Raw genomic sequence first — 21,193 nt, 5'->3', positions numbered from 1 at the left:
GGGAGAAAAGCTATTGAATATAATGGATTCCCACATTATTCTCACTCCAGAACTCCCTGTGTAAAGAGGAGTGACTTCTGGAAGGAAGTAAATACACGCATACCTTGGAGATACTGTGGGTTTGGTTCAGAACACCGCAATAAAGCAAACATCCCAACAAAGTGAATCAAATGAATTTTTTGGTTTTCCAGTGCATGTAAAAGTAACGGTTACGCTAAGCTGCAATCTATTAAGTGTGCAATAGCATTATATCTAAAAAAAAGTACATGCCTTAGTTTAAAAATACTTTATTGCTAAAAAATGCTAACCATCATCTGAGCTTTCAGCAAGTTGTAATCACTGATCACAGATGACCACAACAATAATGAAAAGGTTTGAAATATTGTGAGAATTACCAAAACATGACACAGAGACACAAAGTGAGCAAATGCTATTGGGAAAATGGCGCCGATGGACTTGCACAATGCAGGATTGCCACAAACCTTCAATTTGTAAAAAATGCAATGTCAGCAAAGCACAAACACATCTATAAAGGAAAATGCTATCTTTGAATCATCATTGCTTTCCTCGGCTAATTGGCGGATGTATCTGATCATTCATAGGGGGTCAAAGTGTTTCACAGAAATTCACATTTGTCCCCCAAAGTTACCCACAAGATATCCTTGGGAAGATAAATCAGTGAAGGAATACGGGAAGCCTAGAGGACTGTGTAACTCCCACACTGAGTCAAGAAAGACAAGGTTGGGTATCAATCTCAGCCTCCTGGTTTCCAGACCCTCAGCTCTCTTTAGGTTCCTGATGACACTGTAACTCATGTACTTCAAATAGTTGCTTCCAAAGATAGGATGATTTACAAAAATCACTTTGTATCTCTCTAATGCAACAACAGCTCTTGGAAATACTAAATACATCAGAATAACAGAATACAGCTTGTTCACCACTTCTGGAACTTGACTTTCCCAAATGGAAAATGAGGAAGATAAAGAGATGAATGAAAATCTAGGCAAATAGAGAACTTTTGCCACCTTCATTGTGGAAGACAGCAGTTCTACTACTAATGTAGTGGCTGGATATTTTGAGAGAGAGGCATCTGCTGCTCAGAGATACTCCTCAGTTGAGTAGTGGGTATTTGGGAGAATGGCAAGTGGTCACGCTTGTTCCAAAATCAGAACACTGAGGAGCAAATAGGAGCTGGCCGCTTCCTGTCTCTCAGGCTAGGGTTCAACCCTTAGCTCTGCAATTTACCAGTTATGCAACCGTGGGCAAATTGCTCAATCTCTCTAAATCTCAGTTTCTCATCTATAAAATGGGAATGATGACACTTACCTTTCAGGGTTGAAGTCAAGATTAAAAGAGAGGATGTCTATAAAGTACTTAGCAGAATGTCTACAACATAGTAACACCAAACAGTGGGGGATATTTTAGTTTTGTTTTTAAATGCTGGGGGCAAAGACAGGCGAGAAGAGGAAGGTGTTTCCTGCTGAGTTTAAGTGCTTAAACACCTAGGAGTGGTCTGCCTTGAAATTCTCTGTCAGGGGGCGCCTGGGTGGCGCAGTCGGTTAAGCGTCCGACTTCAGCCAGGTCACGATCTCGCGGTCCGTGAGTTCGAGCCCCGCGTCAGGCTCTGGGCTGATGGCTCGGAGCCTGGAGCCTGTTTCCGATTCTGTGTCTCCCTCTCTCTCTGCCCCTCCCCCGTTCATGCTCTGTCTCTCTCTGTCCCAAAAATAAATTAAAAAAAAAAAAAATTCTCTGTCAGGTTGCCTGAGCCAAACATGTTTTTAAATACTCTTTGCAGTATTCCTTCATTTTGTATTACTATGGGCCTCCTCAGTTCCAGGCACAGTGTTACAGCGATGAAGAAGCCAGCAGTCTTCTTAGCTCCCGAGACTTACACTCAGGCACTAGCTAACCCTAAATGCCTACTTTGGGCCCTCTAAGAGCTCTCCAAGATCTCAAAGGCCTTTTCAGTCAACGCTTTGTGCCTCAGGAACAACAGTAATGAGACTAAATAGTCACTGAGCCTTGAATTAGCTCACTTCACCTTCGCAACAACCTTATGAAGTAGACTCCATTATTCCCAGTCCCACTTCACAGCCAAGGACAAGGAGGCTTAGAGAGGTGAAGTATAGTTGACCCTTGAACAATGTGGGGTTAGGGGCACCAACCCCCTGCACAGTCAAAAATCCATGTATAACTTTTGACTCCTCAACAACTTAACTTCTAATAGCCCACTGTTGACTAGAAGCTGTACTGATAACACAATTAACTTATATTTTGTGTGTTATATGTATTTATATGTTATATTCTTATAATAAAGTAAGCTAGAGAAAAGAAAATGATATTAAGAAAAACATAAAGAAGAGAAAATACATGTATAGGATTGTACTGGAAAAAACAAAACATGTACAAAGGGATCTGTGCAGTTCAAACCCATGTTGTTTAAGGGTTGACTGTCATTTGGTAAGTGATAAAAGAAGGGTCCAGAGCCTGGGGGGACAGGAAGGGAACATGGCTTCCCAGAATAAAACCTGAGGCTGGGAGGGAAAGATGGGGGTCTGAAGGCTGGGTGGGCTTAATGATAATATTAACAGCCAACATTTATTGAGCACTTACTATGGGCCAGGCACTGTTCTTGCAAGGGCTTGTCCTATGTCGTCTCATTTAATCTTCACTATGGTTACCCCCATTTCACAGGCACAAAAACTCAGATCACGCACGCGTAAGAGGTAGACCTGGAATTCAGACACAGGCAGTCTGGCTCTAGCGTTTACCCACCTAACACTTTCAGCACCTTGATCTTATCAACCGTAATGTGTGAAGGCTTAGGAGCTTGTTTTTCCCTCCAAACAAACTGCGGGAACTAAATAGCTCCAGGTGAACTGGATCAAGGAGACAATTCAAGTGATTTGGGATTTTTTTCATGTAAGAAATTTAGTCTGAAAGGTCTAATTACTGTCAACAGGAAAGACTTGCGGCTCCAGCAGCACAGCCTGTGCTGGGCCACAGGCCACGGGAGGGCGGGGGATGGGTGCACCTGTGCTCCTGGCCTTGCAGCCATTTCTCATCCCCGCCCACCTGCCAGCCGCTCTTTGCCCTGGCAGGTGCAGGGAAGGTAAGTGGTATGTACGGACAGACAGACGCCTTCTCTAAAGGAACCCCACACCCCCAACTAGGAAAGCATCAGCCAGCAGGTCCTGAAAGATTAAAGGCGAAGGCACAAGAAGGGTCTGGTATAAGATCAACATTAAAACATTCTCCACAAATTGGTGCTTCTCTTTTTGTGGGTGGTCAGAGCTGTTAAACATTCTTATTCTCAGCATTGTAATAGTCCCATTGACCGTGCGCCCGGCTCTGGACCAGAGGCTTTTACATCCTTGGTTCTCTTCTCTCCAGAGGCAACACAGCGTAGCACCGTGGCTCATAGCATAGACTTCAGAGTTATCCTGCCTGGGTCAAAATCCCAGCTTTGCCACTGATTTCAAATTACTTGCCCATTAAGCTCTCTGTGCCTCAGTTTCCCCATCTGTAACATGAGGATAATGACAGTAGCACCATCATACAGTTGTTGTGAGTTAATGTAAAGGGCTTAGAACAATGGCTCATCAAAAGTGCTCTGTTACTATTTGCTATTATTATTTTAGAAATAAAAAAACTAGGGTTTCTTTAAAGGTTGATTACCTTCTCAAGGAAACAGAACAACTTAGAGGAGGGAGAACGGTGATTCGGATGTAAGCCCAAAGAATGTCTAGCTCCAAAGGTCCTTCTAGTTCTCACCAGCAGGTGAGATCCGGCTGGTTTATAGAGGACTTGACTTCTGATGGTAGGATTGTTCACACCAGGTGACTGACAGGCTTTCTATTGAAGTTAAACATACAGATACCCTGCAGGTGGGCCACATTAAACTGGGCAGGGCAGTTGTATTAGTGGAGAGCCCAGACTTAGTAATCAGACGACCTTGCTTCAAAGCCTGGCTCCACTACTTAACCTCTAGTGTGATCTGGACAAGTTGCACAACTTCTCTGAAACTTGGTTTCCTCTTCTTAGAAATGTGAATAACCACAGTACCTACCTAGTGCGATTGTTGTAAAAACCAAATGAGGCAATTTAAATATAAGGTACTTTTCTGAGAAATTATCGAAGTACCCAGTAAGTGGTAGGATTATTTTATAATTATTAACTGATTAAAACTTGAAGTCCTGAAATTAAGGAATCTTTAGACTTAAAGCCCTTAGCACAATGCCTGGCACACAGCAGTAAATATTTATTGAAGGAATGAATGAATAAAAACATGCATTACATAGAGACCCAGAGGAAAATTCAGATGGACAGATTTCTGGTCACTGGGTGAACTACCGAGATGGGGACTCCCCAGGCACAGGAGGCATATATACAAATTTAAGGGGCCACGAGGAGATGTTGGAGCTGTAAAGTGCTGAAAATGGAAAACGTCCTGTTCACAGGTACCACAACTCTCAGTGAACACAATACGTCCTGGCAGGGGGACTACACTCCACGTGCTTGTTGACTCCTAGCACCTTCTTATCAATGTTAAATCCAGTCAGCTTGGATATTTGTTTTCATAGGATTATATCACCAATTTTACCATGAAAACCAGAGGAAACCTAAGGTCTACTTCATAATAATTCACTTGACCACTGTTACAACTCTTGCAGGAATACTGTATTTTTCAAGAAGAATAGTCTTTGGTTGGTTATCTCTAATCCCAGAGGGTGACAGGTGAGGTTATTTTGAATAAGAAAATTAGTCTAATCAGAAATTGCTGATGCCCAATAATCAAGGACTAACTTGTTCTCACCTCCTTCTTTCTTGGAAAAGAGGATGAAGGTCTCCTCTTGTGTTTTCTACATCTGGTCTGCCTTCTTGCTGTGGAAATTCCTGTTTCGGAAGCTCCTGTTTCGGAAGCTCGGGGCAGCTTAGTCATCTCTACATCCTCCTCCAAGACCACCCTGTGTGCCCACACATTTGCTCAGGAAGAACTGCGGTGGTGTGGTTGTAGACTCAGATGCCTTTGCTCTTCCTGGGAAATGGTGCCTTTTCCAGGGTCAGAGTGGTGTCATTCAAGGAGACCAGTGGAGGGCGCCTGGGTGACTCGGTCGGTTAAGTGTCCTGACTTTGGCTCAGGTCATGATCTCACAGTGTGTGGGTTCCAGACCCATGTCGGGCTCTGTGCTGACAGCTCAGAGCTTGGAGTGTGCTTTGGATTCTGTGTCTCCCTCTCTCTCTCTGCCCCTCCCCTGCTTGTGCTCTCTCTCTCTCTCTCTCTCTCTCTCTCTCTCAAAAATAAACATTAAAAAAGAAAATAAAGGAGACCAGTGGAGGAGTGCCAGACAGAAGCAACTAGCGCCATATCTTTGTCCCTCACTCGGAGAAAGCCCAAATCAAGCATTTTTAGCACCAAAAGGATGGGGGATGAAATGGGCTTTAGTCTGGATTTGTTTCTGTGACTGCCTACAAATGTTGATGGCATTTATAAATGTTGTGGGTGAGCTAGTGCTAGGACCAGAGCTAGAGATAATGAAATGTTACCAAGCGTTGGGGAATCCCAGTGGACTGGACAACCTCTAGTTGGTTGGCTGCATAATCTCCATAGGAGGCCACAGAGGCCAAAGAACACCACAGCCCATGAGTGGACTCTCCAATTTTCAGTTGCAATTGTTTTTATGTTCTGTTCTGCAGGGCTTGTGGATGCTCATTCTAAATGACACTCACCCTCAGCCAGCCTGCTCTGCCAAGAGATGCTCGGAAGGACATGGATAGTTTGGGGCATGACCACACCGCCCCTTCCTAACCCCCAGCGCACTGAGGCTTTGGTACCAGTCTGCAGCTGAGTAAATACTACTCTGCAAGGAGGGGGATGGGAGGGAAGGAGAGCAGGGAGGAGAGAAGAGGAAGGAGGCAAGACATCTGACAGCTTCACTCCCCATGTAGCATGTAGTCCCACAAGTCACAGGAAGATTGCTGACATCCTAGAGCTATGTTCCTGTCAAGCAAACCCCGGAAGGAGAGCAGGCTGTGTTCCTAAATTTTATCCCTTTTGAGAGCACTGTTGTTTTATATTATAAATGGAGGGAAATCATAATTAGTTCACCGAAAAGGAAATGATTTCACAAAATGAATGAGAAGCACTGGCTTCCACTGACACCTGTGGGGTAAAGTAGTTGGGCCATTATTAACACCATCCTTTGCGAGCTCATTATTCCCCAGAGCTTGTTCAGTGTATTTAAACCAGGGCTGAAAGCCAGACTCCCTCTCTTTCTTTCCTTCATTATGACTGAGCCCAACATCAAATGATTATTTCTGTTTGACCAGTATATGCATTCTAGGCAAAGTATTAAATCAGACACGGTAACAATTGCATGGCAATTTTTAGAATGAACAAAAGAACCCCCCCCCCCCCGGAATTGTTTATATTAACCAAAGATTTAAAGAAATATGAGCATTTCTAATCAGCGTCTGAAAATCTGCAGGGATCGTGTATGGCACATCATGGCAATCTGGCCCGGTATTTAGGCTACCCACGGCCATCCCTAGCTCCCACAGTGGCACCGAACCAGAGGCCCGGTCTGACATGACAAGAATCCCACATACCGTGTTAGAGCATCTTTTCTGTCCATCATGATGGGGCTGTTGGGAGTTCAAGGACCAAGGCAAAGCTTGGTTCTGGGGGAGGACACTGTCTTAGACAGCTTTGATGACACGAACCACAGCAGGTTGCAATGCCCAGGACGGGCAACCCTATGGCGTTGTGGAAGGAGGCACCAGCGCCAGAAGACAAGAAAGCCTCTGTCCAGTAGCAACGGGGCCAGCTATTCTGGCATGAGCACAGTCTCCTGACTACTACTATTGAGGAAGCTCAATAAATTGAGCTTTGGGAGGCAGCTTTGGACACCAAAATGTGGAGTAGGATCTTGGCACCATAAGTTCCATAAGAGGGCCCAGCAGCTTATCAAGTTATTTCAAGCTTGGTATCTGCATCCATTCACATGTAAAAAACAATGTGTATTTATTTATTTTGAGGGAGAGAGAGAGTGAGTGGGGGAAGGGACAGAAAGAGAGGAGGGAGAGAATCCCAAGCAGGCTCCATGCTGCCAGTGCAGAGCCTGACAAGGGGCTAGATCTCTTGAACCGTGAGATCATGACCTGAGCGAAATCAAGAGTCAGATGCTTTTCAAGAGTCGGACGCTTAACTGACCTGACTGAGCCATCCACACGCCCCCACCCATTCACATTTTAATTCAGAGACCAATGTCCAGCTCTACGAGGTGTTGCTACTTTTTTTAAATGTTTATTTATTTTTGAGAGAGGGAGAGAGAGAGAGAGAGAGAGAGAGAGAGAGAGAGAGAGAGAGCGCGCAAGTGGGGGAGGGGCAGAGAGAGGGGGAGACACAGAATCTGAAGCGGGCTCCAGGCTCTGAGCTGTCAGCACAGATTCTGATGTGGAGCTCCAACTCACAGACCATGAGATCATGACCTGAGCTGAAGTCGGCTACTCAACTGACTGAGCCACCCGGGCACCCTCAGATGTTGCTACTTTATGCTTTTGGTTTGGAAACAGGGTGATAGGAAGTGCTCTTTGACACAGAAACTTTACAGCCAAGGTGTAATTCTTATCCAGGAAGAAGCAAGTGCTGTCTCAAACTCCTGTGACCCAAACCTGCTCTTAACTGGACAGAAATGGTTAAACAGGCATAAGGGCTAAGGTGGAGACAGAACTTCAGGCCTCCCTCATGGTAACTGGAGGTGAGAGGAAACATCCTGCCCTCTCAGTGGTGGTATATCTGGAAAACGTCACTCAATCTTTGAAAAAGAGGCGTATTTTACACTTCCTCACATGGGTTTTTATAACCAGAATGAGGGTTTTCATGTTGTTCTGGAGGAAGGAAAGGTCTGTTCTCCCACAGAGGCAGGTTATAATATAGACAAGAGAACTCAGCCTGAGTTCTGCAAAGAACTAACCACATTATTCTGGGCACAACTCTTCTGGGCCTCCGTTTTGTCACCTTTAAATGAGAAAGATGTGGTACGTGAAGGTTGAAAAAAAATTTTAAACAGATATACTTTTTTTTCAATGGAAATCTAATAAGGAACCTCAATGTATAACAGATAAAAGCAAAGCCTTTCTTACTCGACTTTCTCCTCAGTAGCCCTCACCTAGTCTAGAGGTGTGAGGAATGAAGTGGCTGGGAGAGAAGGCTCGAGGCATTGCTTTAAAATTCTAGGGCTCGGGGCGCCTGGGTGGCTCAGTCGGTTAAGCGTCCGACTTCGGCTCAGGTCACGATCTCGCGGTCCGTGAGTTCGAGTCCCGCGTCAGGCTCTGGGCAGATGGCTCAGAGCCTGGAGCCTGTTTCCGATTCTGTGTCTCCCTCTCTCTCTGCCCCTCCCCCGTTCATGCTCTGTCTCTGTCTCAAAAATAAAATAAACGTTAAAAAAATAAAAAAATAAAAAAAATTAAAAAATAAAATAAAATAAAATAAAAAAAATAAAATAAAATTCTAGGGCTCTACTGAGATGGCTTGAAAAGCCCTGGCTCTAACCCCTAAGTGGGTCTTACGCCTGCTTACCTAGTGCAGCCTCCTGGATCGGCCAACCAGGGTCCAAGTCCTGGCTCTTTGGCTAACTAGCTGTGTTGACACTGAGCAAGCCACTTAGAAATGAGAGTGAATATTAATACTAATACTAATGATACTAACAGTATGAACAATACTGTTCCTAATCAGGAGAATCTCTGAGAGGATTAAAACAGATGATTAAAAAAATTTTTTTTAATGTTTATTTTTGAGAAAGAGAGAGACAGAGTGCGAGCAGGGGAGGAGCAGAGAGAGGGAGACACAGAATCTGAAGCAGGCTCCAGGCTCTGAGCTGTCAGCACAGAGCCCGACGTGGGGCTCAAACCCACAGACTGCAAGATCATGACCTGAGCTAAAGTCGGACGCTTAACCGGCTGCACCACCCAGGCACCCCTGGAATAGATGACTTAAAAAAGAGAGCGATTGGTAGCTACTGAACAGAATATAATGTATACAGACGTTGAGTCACTACGCCGTACTCCTGAAACTCTGAAACTAAGGTCACATTGTGTGTCAACCGTATGCAAATAAATAAACAAAAATCAAAAAAATAAAAGAGATGGTAAATTTAAAGTGCTAGTATACGGCCCAGGGTAAGTATTCAATAAACAGTACCTGCTCTTGTTACCACGGCTTTTGAGGCACACAGGTGGGATGGCACCTGCATAACAAAAGGCACAATTCATCCAAGTTCAAGCTCAAGCCAGTGGGTGGCTAAAACAATCTTATTCCTTATCTCATGATTATTTTATCTTGCCTTTGTTCTTATTGATGAGAGAAGAACAGACTTCCTGCCCCAAGGCAGGTGCACACCACTTTCCTTGAGAGTCAGTACCCTGCCAATCCTCTATCATCTGACTAGTGAAAGTACTGATGAGTCATATGTATAGACAGACTGTATAATCATGCAAACCATTTTCATACGCATGATCACTTTTGATCCCCATAAGAACCTTGACAGGCGGGGAGAGGAAAACAGTATTATTCCCATTTTTATGAACCAGGAAAATGAACCTCAGTAAGGGACAAAAAGTACCAAGTAAATGGTAGAGCCACAATCTAATCAAGCCTTCTCTTTCCAGGTCAGGGCCTCTCTCCACTACCCAGGCCAGTTGCTTATGATGTCCTTGCTTTCTTGCTATATGGTTCCTGGGACTTCAGCCCGCTTTTATTTCTTCCAGGGATGAAAAACACCTGGCATAGTGGATTCCATAATGAGAGTGCAGTAAATGTTAGCTGCAACTGCTGTTATTGTTATTATTACCGTTAATATTTAAAACTGCTGCTAGCTAGCTCATCTCTTCCTATCCTCCTTCTCCTAGACTGGCTCCAGGGTCAGATGTGGTCTACCTGGCTCCCCGCTTCCTTGCTGCCCCTAAAACAAACTGACAGACCCTTTCTAATTTAGGAGACTGCTGTTAATCTCTATAAGAAAACAGAGAAGGAACAACAAAAATAATAAACACTTTAAGCCATTATAGGCCCGTATCTGCAATTTGAATAGGACCAAACATAGATTAGCAAAGTATATTTAATGTACACACAAAAATTACTTCCAACTACCTTTTTCCTTTCCAATTTAAAATCAGGCTGACAGTTGGGATGGGATTTTATTATTATTTGTTATTTACTAAAAAAATTTTTTTTTAGGTAATCTCTATGCCCAACTTGGGGCGTGAACTCACAACCCTGAGATCCAGAGTCACATGCTCTGCTGACTGAGCCAGCCAGGTGCCCCTGGGATGGAATTTCAAAAAAGCGATCGGCACAACTGATGGCCTGTCTGAGAAAGCAAGCCACAGAAAACAAAAACCAACAGAAGTATTTCTCTGGGCTTTCCACTGTCCAAAGTAGCCATAGAATAAATAGGAAGTGGAACAGATTATGTATTTGATTTGCTTAAAATGCATTTTCCTTTTCTTCTAAATAAACATAAAAAGAAGCAGTGGCTAACAGAGTTACTCACTAAGAGTGATCTGAACCGAGACAGACTAAAAATAAGAAAACAATCTAAGTCCCCGGTTCACGATGATTGTGTGAGTAGAGGAAGACCGTTGCCAGCACGTAGGCGTATTTATAAAGACCACAGTCTGTTCTCTTGTCAGAATCTACTAACTTCCACCAATGATGACGGATTTATGGCTACCCATCAACTAAAAAAATAGACTTAAGAAACAAAAACAGCAAGAACCAGAAAGAAGGGTGGATATAGATAAACACATACATCTTTTCAGATGAATCCACCTTTGTCTTTCCTGCTGCTTTCTGTCTTTTGTGGGCATATATAATGTACCCTATCTATAATTATATGTATATGTGTGGGTAAGAGAAAGAGGCGGCTAGAGACAGAAGAGTGGTTGACTTTTTTTGGGACTGGAAATGGGATGGGAAAGGAAATTGACATTAGCAGTTACTGTTCCTTAAAGCCATCGACTTTGTTTTTGAAAGTATGGTTTTCCTGTTAAAAGATTCTTTGCCTGTAATGTGAGTGAATCACTCATCTTATTTTAATAAAAATGTGAACCAAATGATAGTGGCTCTGCGTCCTGGGAAATGACACAATGGTTAGGCTTTCTGGACCCTGATCCTTATCTTTCAGTGGGCCTGGCAGGCGTACAAAAAGAAAGGAAAAAAGATGAAAAATATCCCAGTGGCATCAAAGGATGAACCCACCCAATTTCTTTCAGGCACCAGTATTCTAAAAAACAAAGTCTGATCTTACTCACTGGGGTTTGGACAAGGTACCTGGTTTCCTCATTGATGGGTGGCCTTTAATCAGACACCAGCTCTTTCTGTCTCAGTTTCCTCTTCTGTCATGCCTCATGTCTAAATGATCAGGGTGGATTAGACGAAGTTAAATCTACTTTAAAGTACGTAAGATTGCACATCCTTTTGAGCTTTTGCATTTTGTCACCTCCACGTATATAACCCACTTGAAAAATTAAGAAAACAAAAGTATAAGCACCAGGAAGACATCAAAGAGTCTTAAAAAAAAAGCATGAGCATTCAGAATTATAAAAAAGAAAAGTGCAAACTTCTTGTCTCAGTAATCCTCAGCGTTGTATTTGGGTCTAAGATTCTAGGATTCTTTCGCTGTAATTCTCTGCGATTGAGGCAGGAGCACAAAGAACAGGTAGGACATGATTTGGATGCAGGTAGCATGGAACTTGCTAGAAGGGTAGGAATGTTACACAATCCACATTGCTTCATTCTAGTGTGGCACACGTAGTAGCTAAGAACATGAGATTTGGAATTAAGACGGTCTTGGGTTCAAGATGCCTCTGTTACTTCCTAGTTATGGGGCATGGGCAAAATTCTTTAAGCTTCAGTTTTCCCATCTATAAAATTGGATTATACGTCTTCTTTCTTAGACTCTACACGATGGGGGCCCCTGCTATTGCTCTAACTGCATCTCCTTCTACTCATTCCTTGCTCAGACCATTCCAGCCACAATGGCTTTGTAGTTCTTGAATACGTCAAGCATGTTCTTGTCTCAGGCTTTTGTATCTGCTCTCCCCTCTCCCCCCAGATCCCTACATAGCTCTTTCCTCCTTCAGGTCTCTTCTCAAATGTCATTATACAGTAAGGCCACCCCTGGCCATGGTATTTAAAACTGCAACGCTCCCCCTACTCCCTGCTTAGTTTTTCTCCAAAGAACTTATCGTTGTATGATCTACTATATATTCTTCAACCATATTACTTGTTTCCCTCCTAGAATGTAAGTTCCAAGAAATCAGAGATTTTGCCTCCTTCATTCAGTGTTGGTTCTCAATAACTGTTAAAGGAGCAGGACTGCTGGGATAATTAAGTGAGCTACTACTTATGAAGCTCTTCACATTCACCGTCTAAGACAGAAATGGCTGGCAGACAGGCTTTGTTTGGCTTGAACTTATTTTTTTTTAATTTGGGGCTGAAACATTAGAAAAGTCAAGACATTTCATGCAATACAATCTAGATTCCAGATATCTCTTTTCTAAAAAAAAAATCAGAGGCCCTGAAGTCTCAGACCATCACTCCTGGACAATCAATCAGCTGGGGCTGAGGCGGAGGCTATCCTTGTAAGTCAGCCATGGCCCCCATTGCTGTTCACTGAATGACACCTGTGCTCCTTACATTACCTGTCTGGTTTTTGCAGGCACTTGAGTTTTCAACCACAGATGGAGAATTTCTCTCAAGAAGAATTTACAATAAAGATTTAATTCATATGACTAAATGAGTTTCAAACGAAAATACACAAACTTAGGTAACCTCATTACACTAAGAAGAAAGAGCAAAATAGAAATCGCTGTGTACAGTATGATTCCTTCTTTGATTTCAAAGAAAACAAAAGGAAATAAATTTGCATAGGAAAAAGAATGGAATATACCAAAGTGTTAATAGTGGTGGTCAACTCTGCTTTTGGGGATTATGCTTTGTGTTTTCTTACAATGGGAAGAATAAATAGTCACCTAGATTTACAGCATGAAAATTATATCTCAATAGAATAGTGGAAGGAAGGAAGGAAGGAAGGAAGGAAGGAAGGAAGGAAGGAAGGAAGGAAGGAAGGAAGAAAAAGTAGGAAGGAAGGAAAGAAGGAAGGAAGCCACCTACAGAAATGGTCAACTTGGCACCTTCCTTCAAAAATCAATTTCTAGGGGCGCCTGGGTGGCACAGTCGGTTAAGCGTCCGACTTCAGCCAGGTCACGATCTCGCGGTCCGTGAGTTCGAGCCCCGCGTCAGACTCTGGGCCGATGGCTCGGAGCCTGGAGCCTGTTTCCGATTCTGTGTCTCCCTCTCTCTCTGCCCCTCCCCCGTTCATGCTCTGTCTCTCTCTGTCCCAAAAATAAATAAAAAACGTTGAAAAAAAAAAATCAATTTCTAGGGGCCACCTGGCTGGCTCAGTCAGAACAGCATGCAACTCTTGATCTCAGGGTTGTGAGTTCAAGCCCCGCATTGGGTGTAGAGATTACAAATAAATAAATAAATTTATTTTATTTTATTTTATTAAAAAAATTTTTTTAACGTTTATTTATTACTGAGAGACAGAGAGACACAGAGTGTGAGCAGGGGAGGGGCAGAGAGAGGGGGAGACACAGAATCTGAAGCAGGCTCCAGGCTCTGAGCTGTCAGCACAGAGCCCGACATGGGGCTTGAACTCACAAACCGTGAGAACATGACCCGAGCCGAAGTCAGTCGCCCAACCAACTGAGCCACCCAGGTGCCCCAATAAATTTATTTAAAAAAAAAAGAAATAGATTTCCATGTCCCCATTCTCAGTGGCTCTATGTTCCCCCTCAAAATCACCTTGTTTTGTCTACAATGAAAAGAGGGTGCAAAGCTGATCATCATATTTTATAATACTTTATATGCTTATGGATTTTATAATGCCCTTGGTCCTTCTTTGTATGTGCTCACAGTCCAGGCTTATGGGGGGGGGGGCACAGTCAGGTTATACATCCCTTCAAATGAGGATGGGGTGGGAGGAAAAACACTTATCAAAGTCAAGGCTAAAACTGATTTGTTACAATACTAACAAGATTTCATTTTTCTGACTTTAAAAAAAATGTTTATTTTTGAGAGAGAGAGAGAGAGAGAGTATGTGTGTGTGTGCGTGTGTGTATGTGTGCATGTGCATGAGCAGGGGAGGGGCAGAGAGAGGAACAGAGGATCCAAAGCGGGCTCTGCACTGACAGCAGAGAGCCTGATGTGGGGCTCGAACTCACGAACCATGAGATCATGACCTGAGCCAAAGTCAGACACTTAAGTGACCTAGTCACCCAGGCGCCCCGTTTTTCTGATTTTTAGTGATATTTATAAATGGTTTTCCTTCCTTTCCATAGCCCAAGGTGATTCTCTGTTTCCTCCTGGGGACAGTGTGGCTGAGCAGAAGGAAGTCTCAGGAGACTCAGAATCCTGCGTTGGCTCTGCTGGACTACCGCATCAGAGCAAGCTACTTACTCTTTAGGCCTTAGTTTCTTCTTCTGTAAGATGGAGATAACCATCAGTTGTCTACTTGAGAGCAAAACGGCCAGATCTATGATCCTATGATTCCCTAAGCTCTTTGAAGTTGTGGGGCCACAGAATGGACGAACTTCCAACGCTGAGAACAATGAAAATGGTTTTTCTCCAGGTGTCTGTAGCCTGCATGATAATACCTAACGTATTTAAAACTTAACTAATAGGCAATCTCAACTATCTAAATGCCAGTAAGTCTCTAAGTAGGCCAAACAGATGTCACAAGGTTCACACATTAAAGCTTATGTGGTTAACTTACAGGCCTCTGAGGTAAGCTCTGATTAGACTCAGTTTTAATGCACCGGGCTGTCTATTTTCTAAGCTCAATGCTGACCAGACACAGTAAACCGAGAGAGGAAAAGGAACTATAAAAGGCAGGTGCAAGATCAGCAGTGAGAAATCAAGCATTAACAGCACTGATAGGAACACAGAAGCAGGAAAAAATATTTAAAATGAAATCTGGATGTATTTAGGGTACGCTTCAACAAACTCTTGAAGGCAATGATGTTTTCCAGCATAATAAAATAATTTATGTTTGTAAAGATGATACTTAGATGCTAAGATAAATTATATTTAAGAATGCAGGGAAGGGTAGGAGTGCCTGCGTTGGCTCAGTCGGCTGAGCATCTGACTCTTGATTTCGGCTCAGGTCATGATCCCAGGGTCATGGGATTGGGCCCTGTGTTTGGCTCTGTGCTGAGCATAGAGCCTGCTTGGTTCCATCCTGCTTGGGATTCTGTCTCTCTCCTTCTGCCCCTCTCCCCGGCTGGTGGGCATGCTCTCTCTCCTTCGGTCTCTCTTTAAAATAAAAAAATTTAAAAAAAAGTAATGCAGGGAAGGGTGTTTTATATATATATATATATATATTTTTTTTTTTTTTTTGAAAAGATTTTGATATAAATTATATTAAAAACTACAACAAAAAATTGCAACCCAAACCCTAATTGTAAAACAGTAGGCTGTAAAACTGCAAAACTTTCCTGAGTTTTTCTATATTTACTGTCCCTAAGCCATTTATTTATCATTTCTTATATACTATAAACTGCCTCCTGATGTTGGTTATGTGTTTTTAAGCTACCTTCCTGAGTGCTGTACGCCCTTTATCTCATTTAAGTCTGCCTAACAGTCCTATTGGGTAAATACTGTTGTTCTCATTTACTTGCAGACACTGGGAGGTTAGGTCACTTACCCAGTTATATGACTAGTGGTGGTAGCATGTTCAGGCTTTGAACCATGGGTTTGCCTGAATCCAAAGCATGTGCTTTAAAGCACTCTGTGATTTATCAATGGTCTAATTATGATAAATGTGTCTGTATCATCATCACCAACACACTGAGTCTTGAGAGTAAGGACTTCATCTTACTTGCTTTTCTATGTCTCAGGGACTGGTACCTAGGGGCACTCTGAAAATGTTCAACAGATTTTATCTTTATGCTTCCCTACGTAGATTTCAAACGTTAAAGGAAATGGAGTATATCCCAATGTTTCCCCAAATATGATTCATGGATCATCTGTATCCCAGGCCTACAGAATCAGAATCAGAATCAGAATCCTCACGGTCAAGGTATGCAAATGTGCACTTAAACAAATAGCCCCAGTGACTCTTAAAGTTGGAGAACTATTGACCTAACTTGAAAGTAAATTCTTCGGAGTTAGTCATTCCCAGCTCTGCTACTTCCTAGCTGAATGATCTGGGGCAAGTTAGTTATTTCAATTCTTTGAGCTCCAATTCCATCATCTTTAAAATGACTCAGTCAGGTGAGTGTCTCACTCTTGATTTTGGCTCAGGTCATCATCCCAGAGTTGTGGGATTGAGCCCTGTGTTGGGCTCTGCACTGAGCGTGAAGCCTGCTTGAGATTCTCTCTCTCTCCCTCTGCCCCTCTCCCCCCACTGGCTCTTTCTCTTTCTCTCTAAAATAAAAAAAAATGGAAAAAAATTTTAAAAATTTTATACCTATCTCACAGGGTTTTTGAAGGGACGAAGTTCATTCATTCATTCACCAGGAATTACAGAGCGTCTACAGTGTGCCAGATATTGTTTTTCAGGTGCTTAGGATACATTAGGGAACAAACAGATAAGCTCCTTGCCCTCATGAAGCCTACCTCATGAAGACAGATATTAAGTGATAAATACAACAGACAAGTAAACTAGATGGTAAGTTAGTGATACCTATAATGGAAAAAACAGAATAGAGCTGTTCAAATAGGGAGTGTGACATGGCAGTGGTGGTACAATTTTATCCCAGTTTTCTTTTTTTTCTTTTCTTTTCTTTTCTTTCTTTCTTTCTTTTTTTTTTTTTTTTTAACAATCTTTACATTCAACGTGGGGCCTGAACTCACGACCTCAAGATCAAAAGTCATATGCTCTATTGACTTAGGCAGCCAGGTGCCCCTTCAATTTTATGGAGAGTAGACTAGGTAGGTTTCATGGAGAAGGTAACACCTAGACAAAGATTTGGAGGAGGTTAGGAAGTAATCTAGGTGGACATCGAAGGGAAGAACATTCCAAGCAGAGGAAACAGCCACTGGGTGCATGTCTACTGGGTAAAAGGAACAGCATAGAAGCCAGTGTAGCTGGAGCCAACAGCATGAGAGAGAAAGGAATAAGACATGAGATTAGAGAAATACCTGGGGCCAGTTCATGTATTGGCCTTTCAGGCCTGCAAGTAAGGATTAAACAAAACAGTCATGTTAAATGTTTGGAACAGTATATAGCACATAGTAAACATTTAATGGATGGTATCCACATCTGTATTTACATTAATATCTTCTGGTCCCACTTTGTTACACCACACACAAAAATAAACTCAAAATGAATGAAACATAAGACAGGAAGCCATCAAAATTCTAGAGGAGAAAACAGGCAAAAACCTCTTTGACCTCGGACATAGCAACTTCTTACTCAACACGTCTCCGGAAGCAAGGGAAACAAAAGCAAAAATGAACTATTGGGACCTCATCAAAATAAAAAGCTTCTGCACAGCGAAGGAAACAGTCAGCAAAACTAAAAGGCAACCAACAGAATGGGAGAAGATATTTGCAAACGACATATCAGATAAAGGGTTAGTATCCAAAATCTATAAAGAACTTATCAAACTCAACACCCAAGAAACAAAGAATCCAGTGAAGAAATGGGCAAAAGACATGAATAGACACTCTTCCAAAGAAGACATCCAGATGGCTGACAGACACATGAAAAGATGCTCAACAGCACTCATCATCAGGGAAATACAAATCAAAACCACCATGAGATACCACCTCACACCAGTCAGAATGGCACACATTAACAACTCAGGCAACAACAGATGTTGGTGAGGATGTGGAGAAAGAGGATCTCTTTTGCACTGCTGGTGGGAATCCAAACTGGTGCAGTCTCTCTGGAAAACAGTATGGAGGTTCCTAACAAAATGAAAAATAGAACTACCCTACAACCGAGCAACTGCACTACTAGGTATTTATCCAAGGGATACAGGTGTGCTGTTTCGAAGGGGCACATGCATCCCAATGTTTATAGCAGCACTATTGACAATAGTCAAAGTATGGAAAGAGCCCAAATGCCCATCAATGGATGAATGGATAAAGAAGATGTGGTATATATAGACAATGGAGTATTACTCAGCAATCAAAAAAGAATGAAATCTTGCCATTTGCAACTATGTGGACGGAACTAGAGGGTATTATGCTAAGTGAAATTAGTCAGAGAAAGACAAATATCATATGACTTCACTCATATGAGGACTTTAAGCTACAGAACAGATGAACATAAGGGAAGGGAAGCAAAAATAATATAAAAACAGGGAGGGGGACAAAACATAAGAGACTCTTAAATACGGAGAACAAACAGAGGGTTGCTGGAGGGGTTGTGGGGGGGGATGGGCTAAATGGGTAAGGGGCATTAAGAAATCTACTCCTGAACTCACTGTTGCACTATACGCTAAGTAACTTGGATGTAAATTAAAACATGAATAAATTAATTAAAAATATATATCTTCTGGTCCCTAAACAGAGCTAGTCTGGAAGGTCAGGCTAAAGGGACTATAGCACCTTTTATGTACTTTGGTGGGGTTATAGGGTCCTTCAACATTTCCCAAAGCACCGAAATCAGATCAAAGGTGATCCCCAGCAGCAAGTAGAGATGGTTAATTCTTTGCAGGTGCTCAGAAAACTAAACTAACAGAGAAACACAAAGTCAACACAGCATCAATAAAAGCGGAAAGGATGGGGTGTGGATGGGGTGGGCTTGGCTAAAGGCTGAAACCAACAGAAGAGTCATTAGCAAGGTACGAGAAAAAGTAATGGAGCGTAGAAGCATCACCTACAGCAGGTGAAGCCCATGCTAATATCAATGAGACCACAAAGTCATGAGAATAATGACTACAAACTGGTGGGGAGTGAGCCAGGGAGCCCAGCAACATGAATGCACTTGCATGGGGGAGAAGACAAATTAAGAGATTCAGGCAAAACTATTCCCTTTCCTGGTGGAGGTTCTTTAATCTTTAATCTCCCTCTCTTGACACTAGGCACTGATCTTGCCCCAACAAGACAAAGGATAACTTCTGAGGAGCGAAGGGCCTCTCAGGAGGCAAGTGCCCTGTGTCTGCCAGGCTAAAAGGACAAGTTTTCTTGGTCACAGTGTCTCACAATTGGGCAGGTCAGAGCTAAGACACACTTACCCACCCTCCACGGCTCTCCTAACAAAAAGAACTGCAGGGCCTCGGAGCTGTGGAGAGGAATGTGGTCTCTTTGGGAACTGGAGGCAGGCAAGAATGCAATGAAGGCTGGATGAAGATACCCAGAGTGGGCTTTAAATTGCTTTAAATTGTTGTGCCAGTTTCTTCTGGCACCTGCCCTACGGAAAGCAACGCCAGGCACTGTCCAGTGGAAATCTGGAAGTGGGCATCCTTCGTGGCTTCAAGTATGCCAGCCTGGCAAGGAAGAGTGTAGTACTTGGTTTCTATGACCCTGACTTAACCTACTCAATAGGGAACAGTTTCATCTGAGTCAGAAAAAATGAAGAGCGACTCAATTTATGTGATCTTTTACTCAATACATTCAATTTATAATTAAAACCATTACAAAAGCCAATTTGAGAAACCTTGTATTTTTATTCCTTTACCTCAAACTATTCAACTGCCTACCTCTACCATCTCCTGAGAGCAACCACTTATTAACCTTGGGAGTTCTTTTTAAAAAAAATTTTTTAACGTTTATTTATTATTGAAAGAGAGACAGCGTGAGCAGGGGAGGGGCAGAGGGAGAGGGGGAGACACAGAATCCGAAACAGTCTCCTGGCTCTGAGCTGTCAGCACAGAGCTGGGGCTCGAACTCACAAACCGCGAGATCATGACCCGAGACGAAGTCGGACGCTTAACCGACTGAGCTACCCAGGCGCCCCAACTTTGGGAGTTCTTAATGGCTACATTCTTACCTGTTTATTTTGTTAATAAATATTAAGTGCCAACTGTGTTCCAGAGGCCATGCTAGGGTCTGGGGGAATAGCAACAGATGAGATAGACAAAAATCCCTATTTTCAGGGAACTTACATTCTAGTACGTGTGTAGGTGGAGAGGTAGACAGTAAACAAGGGGACAAATAAATAAAATGCTTGTAGAAAGTGATAAAGGCAGGGGTGCCGGGTGAAAATGCTTGTAGAAAGTGATAGAGGCAGTCGGTAAGCACCTGACTTCAGCCCAAGTCATAATCTCACAGTTAGTGAGTTCGAGCCCTACATCGGGCTCTGCGCTGACAGCTCAGAGCCTGGAGCCTGCTTCAGATTCTGTGTCTCCCTCTGTCTCTGCCTCTCCCTGACTCACACTCTGTCTTTCTCTGTCTCTTTCAAAAATAAAGATTAAAAAAAAAAAAAAAAAAAAGAAAGCGATAGAGGCAATGACGTGTAACACAGCGTGGTGTGATACGGAATGACTGAGGGTGGGACGTTAGATGGGGTGGTCACAGATAACCTCTTTTAGAAGCTGGCACTTGAGCTGAGACCTAACCCAGAGGAGAAGGAGTCAGGCATGCAATCCAGCAAAGGCAGACCAGGAGGTGGGACCCGGCAGCAAGAATGTTCTGCTTGCCACTTCCTATTCTGCACACAAATGCAGTTTCTCTGTCACTGGCATGTTACAATCTGCTGAAGAAATTGCTCTCTGAGGCCTGGGAAAGGAGTAATAAATATTGAACGGAACAGGATTCCAAGGTGCACCGACTGCTAGAGAAACATACCGGCACTGGGGGAAGGTGCGAGAATACGCAGGTACTTTGATCCCAGGGTCAAGATAAGGTGAGGGCTGCAGAAACCGCTCCCCCACCCCCGTAATGCCGCGTCTCACTACCATGGCTAATTGGCAGAGCAGTCTGGGTGAACGAGTGCAGGACGGCCAAATCGCAGCGCTGTTTCACACAACGTCATTCCAAGTCACCAAGTGACAGGATTTAGCACTCTGTGTCTGGCAGCAACCAGCAGCGAAGCAGAGAGAATTCCACTGGATTATCCAAAGCATCTGACCCGCAAATGAGGAGTGAGGAGGACATTTCTTAAAAACAACTCTTGAGTGGCACAGTGAGCCAATTCGACATTGAACAGAGACACACAAATATCCAGCCGCCTCT

At 43.1% G+C, this 21,193-nt stretch overlaps 1 protein-coding gene across 4 annotated transcripts in view; it reads right to left on the bottom strand.

The window, feature by feature from the left end:
* CSTPP1 (centriolar satellite-associated tubulin polyglutamylase complex regulator 1) overlaps window positions 1-21,193 on the bottom strand; it is a 198,673-nt gene that overhangs the window by 27,278 nt on the left and 150,202 nt on the right. The window lies entirely within an intron of this gene.

The sequence above is a fragment of the Neofelis nebulosa genome, chromosome 10 (assembly GCF_028018385.1).
Source record: "Neofelis nebulosa isolate mNeoNeb1 chromosome 10, mNeoNeb1.pri, whole genome shotgun sequence".
Taxonomy (NCBI): domain Eukaryota; kingdom Metazoa; phylum Chordata; class Mammalia; order Carnivora; family Felidae; genus Neofelis; species Neofelis nebulosa.
This window is presented reverse-complemented; position numbering and strand designations above follow the sequence as displayed.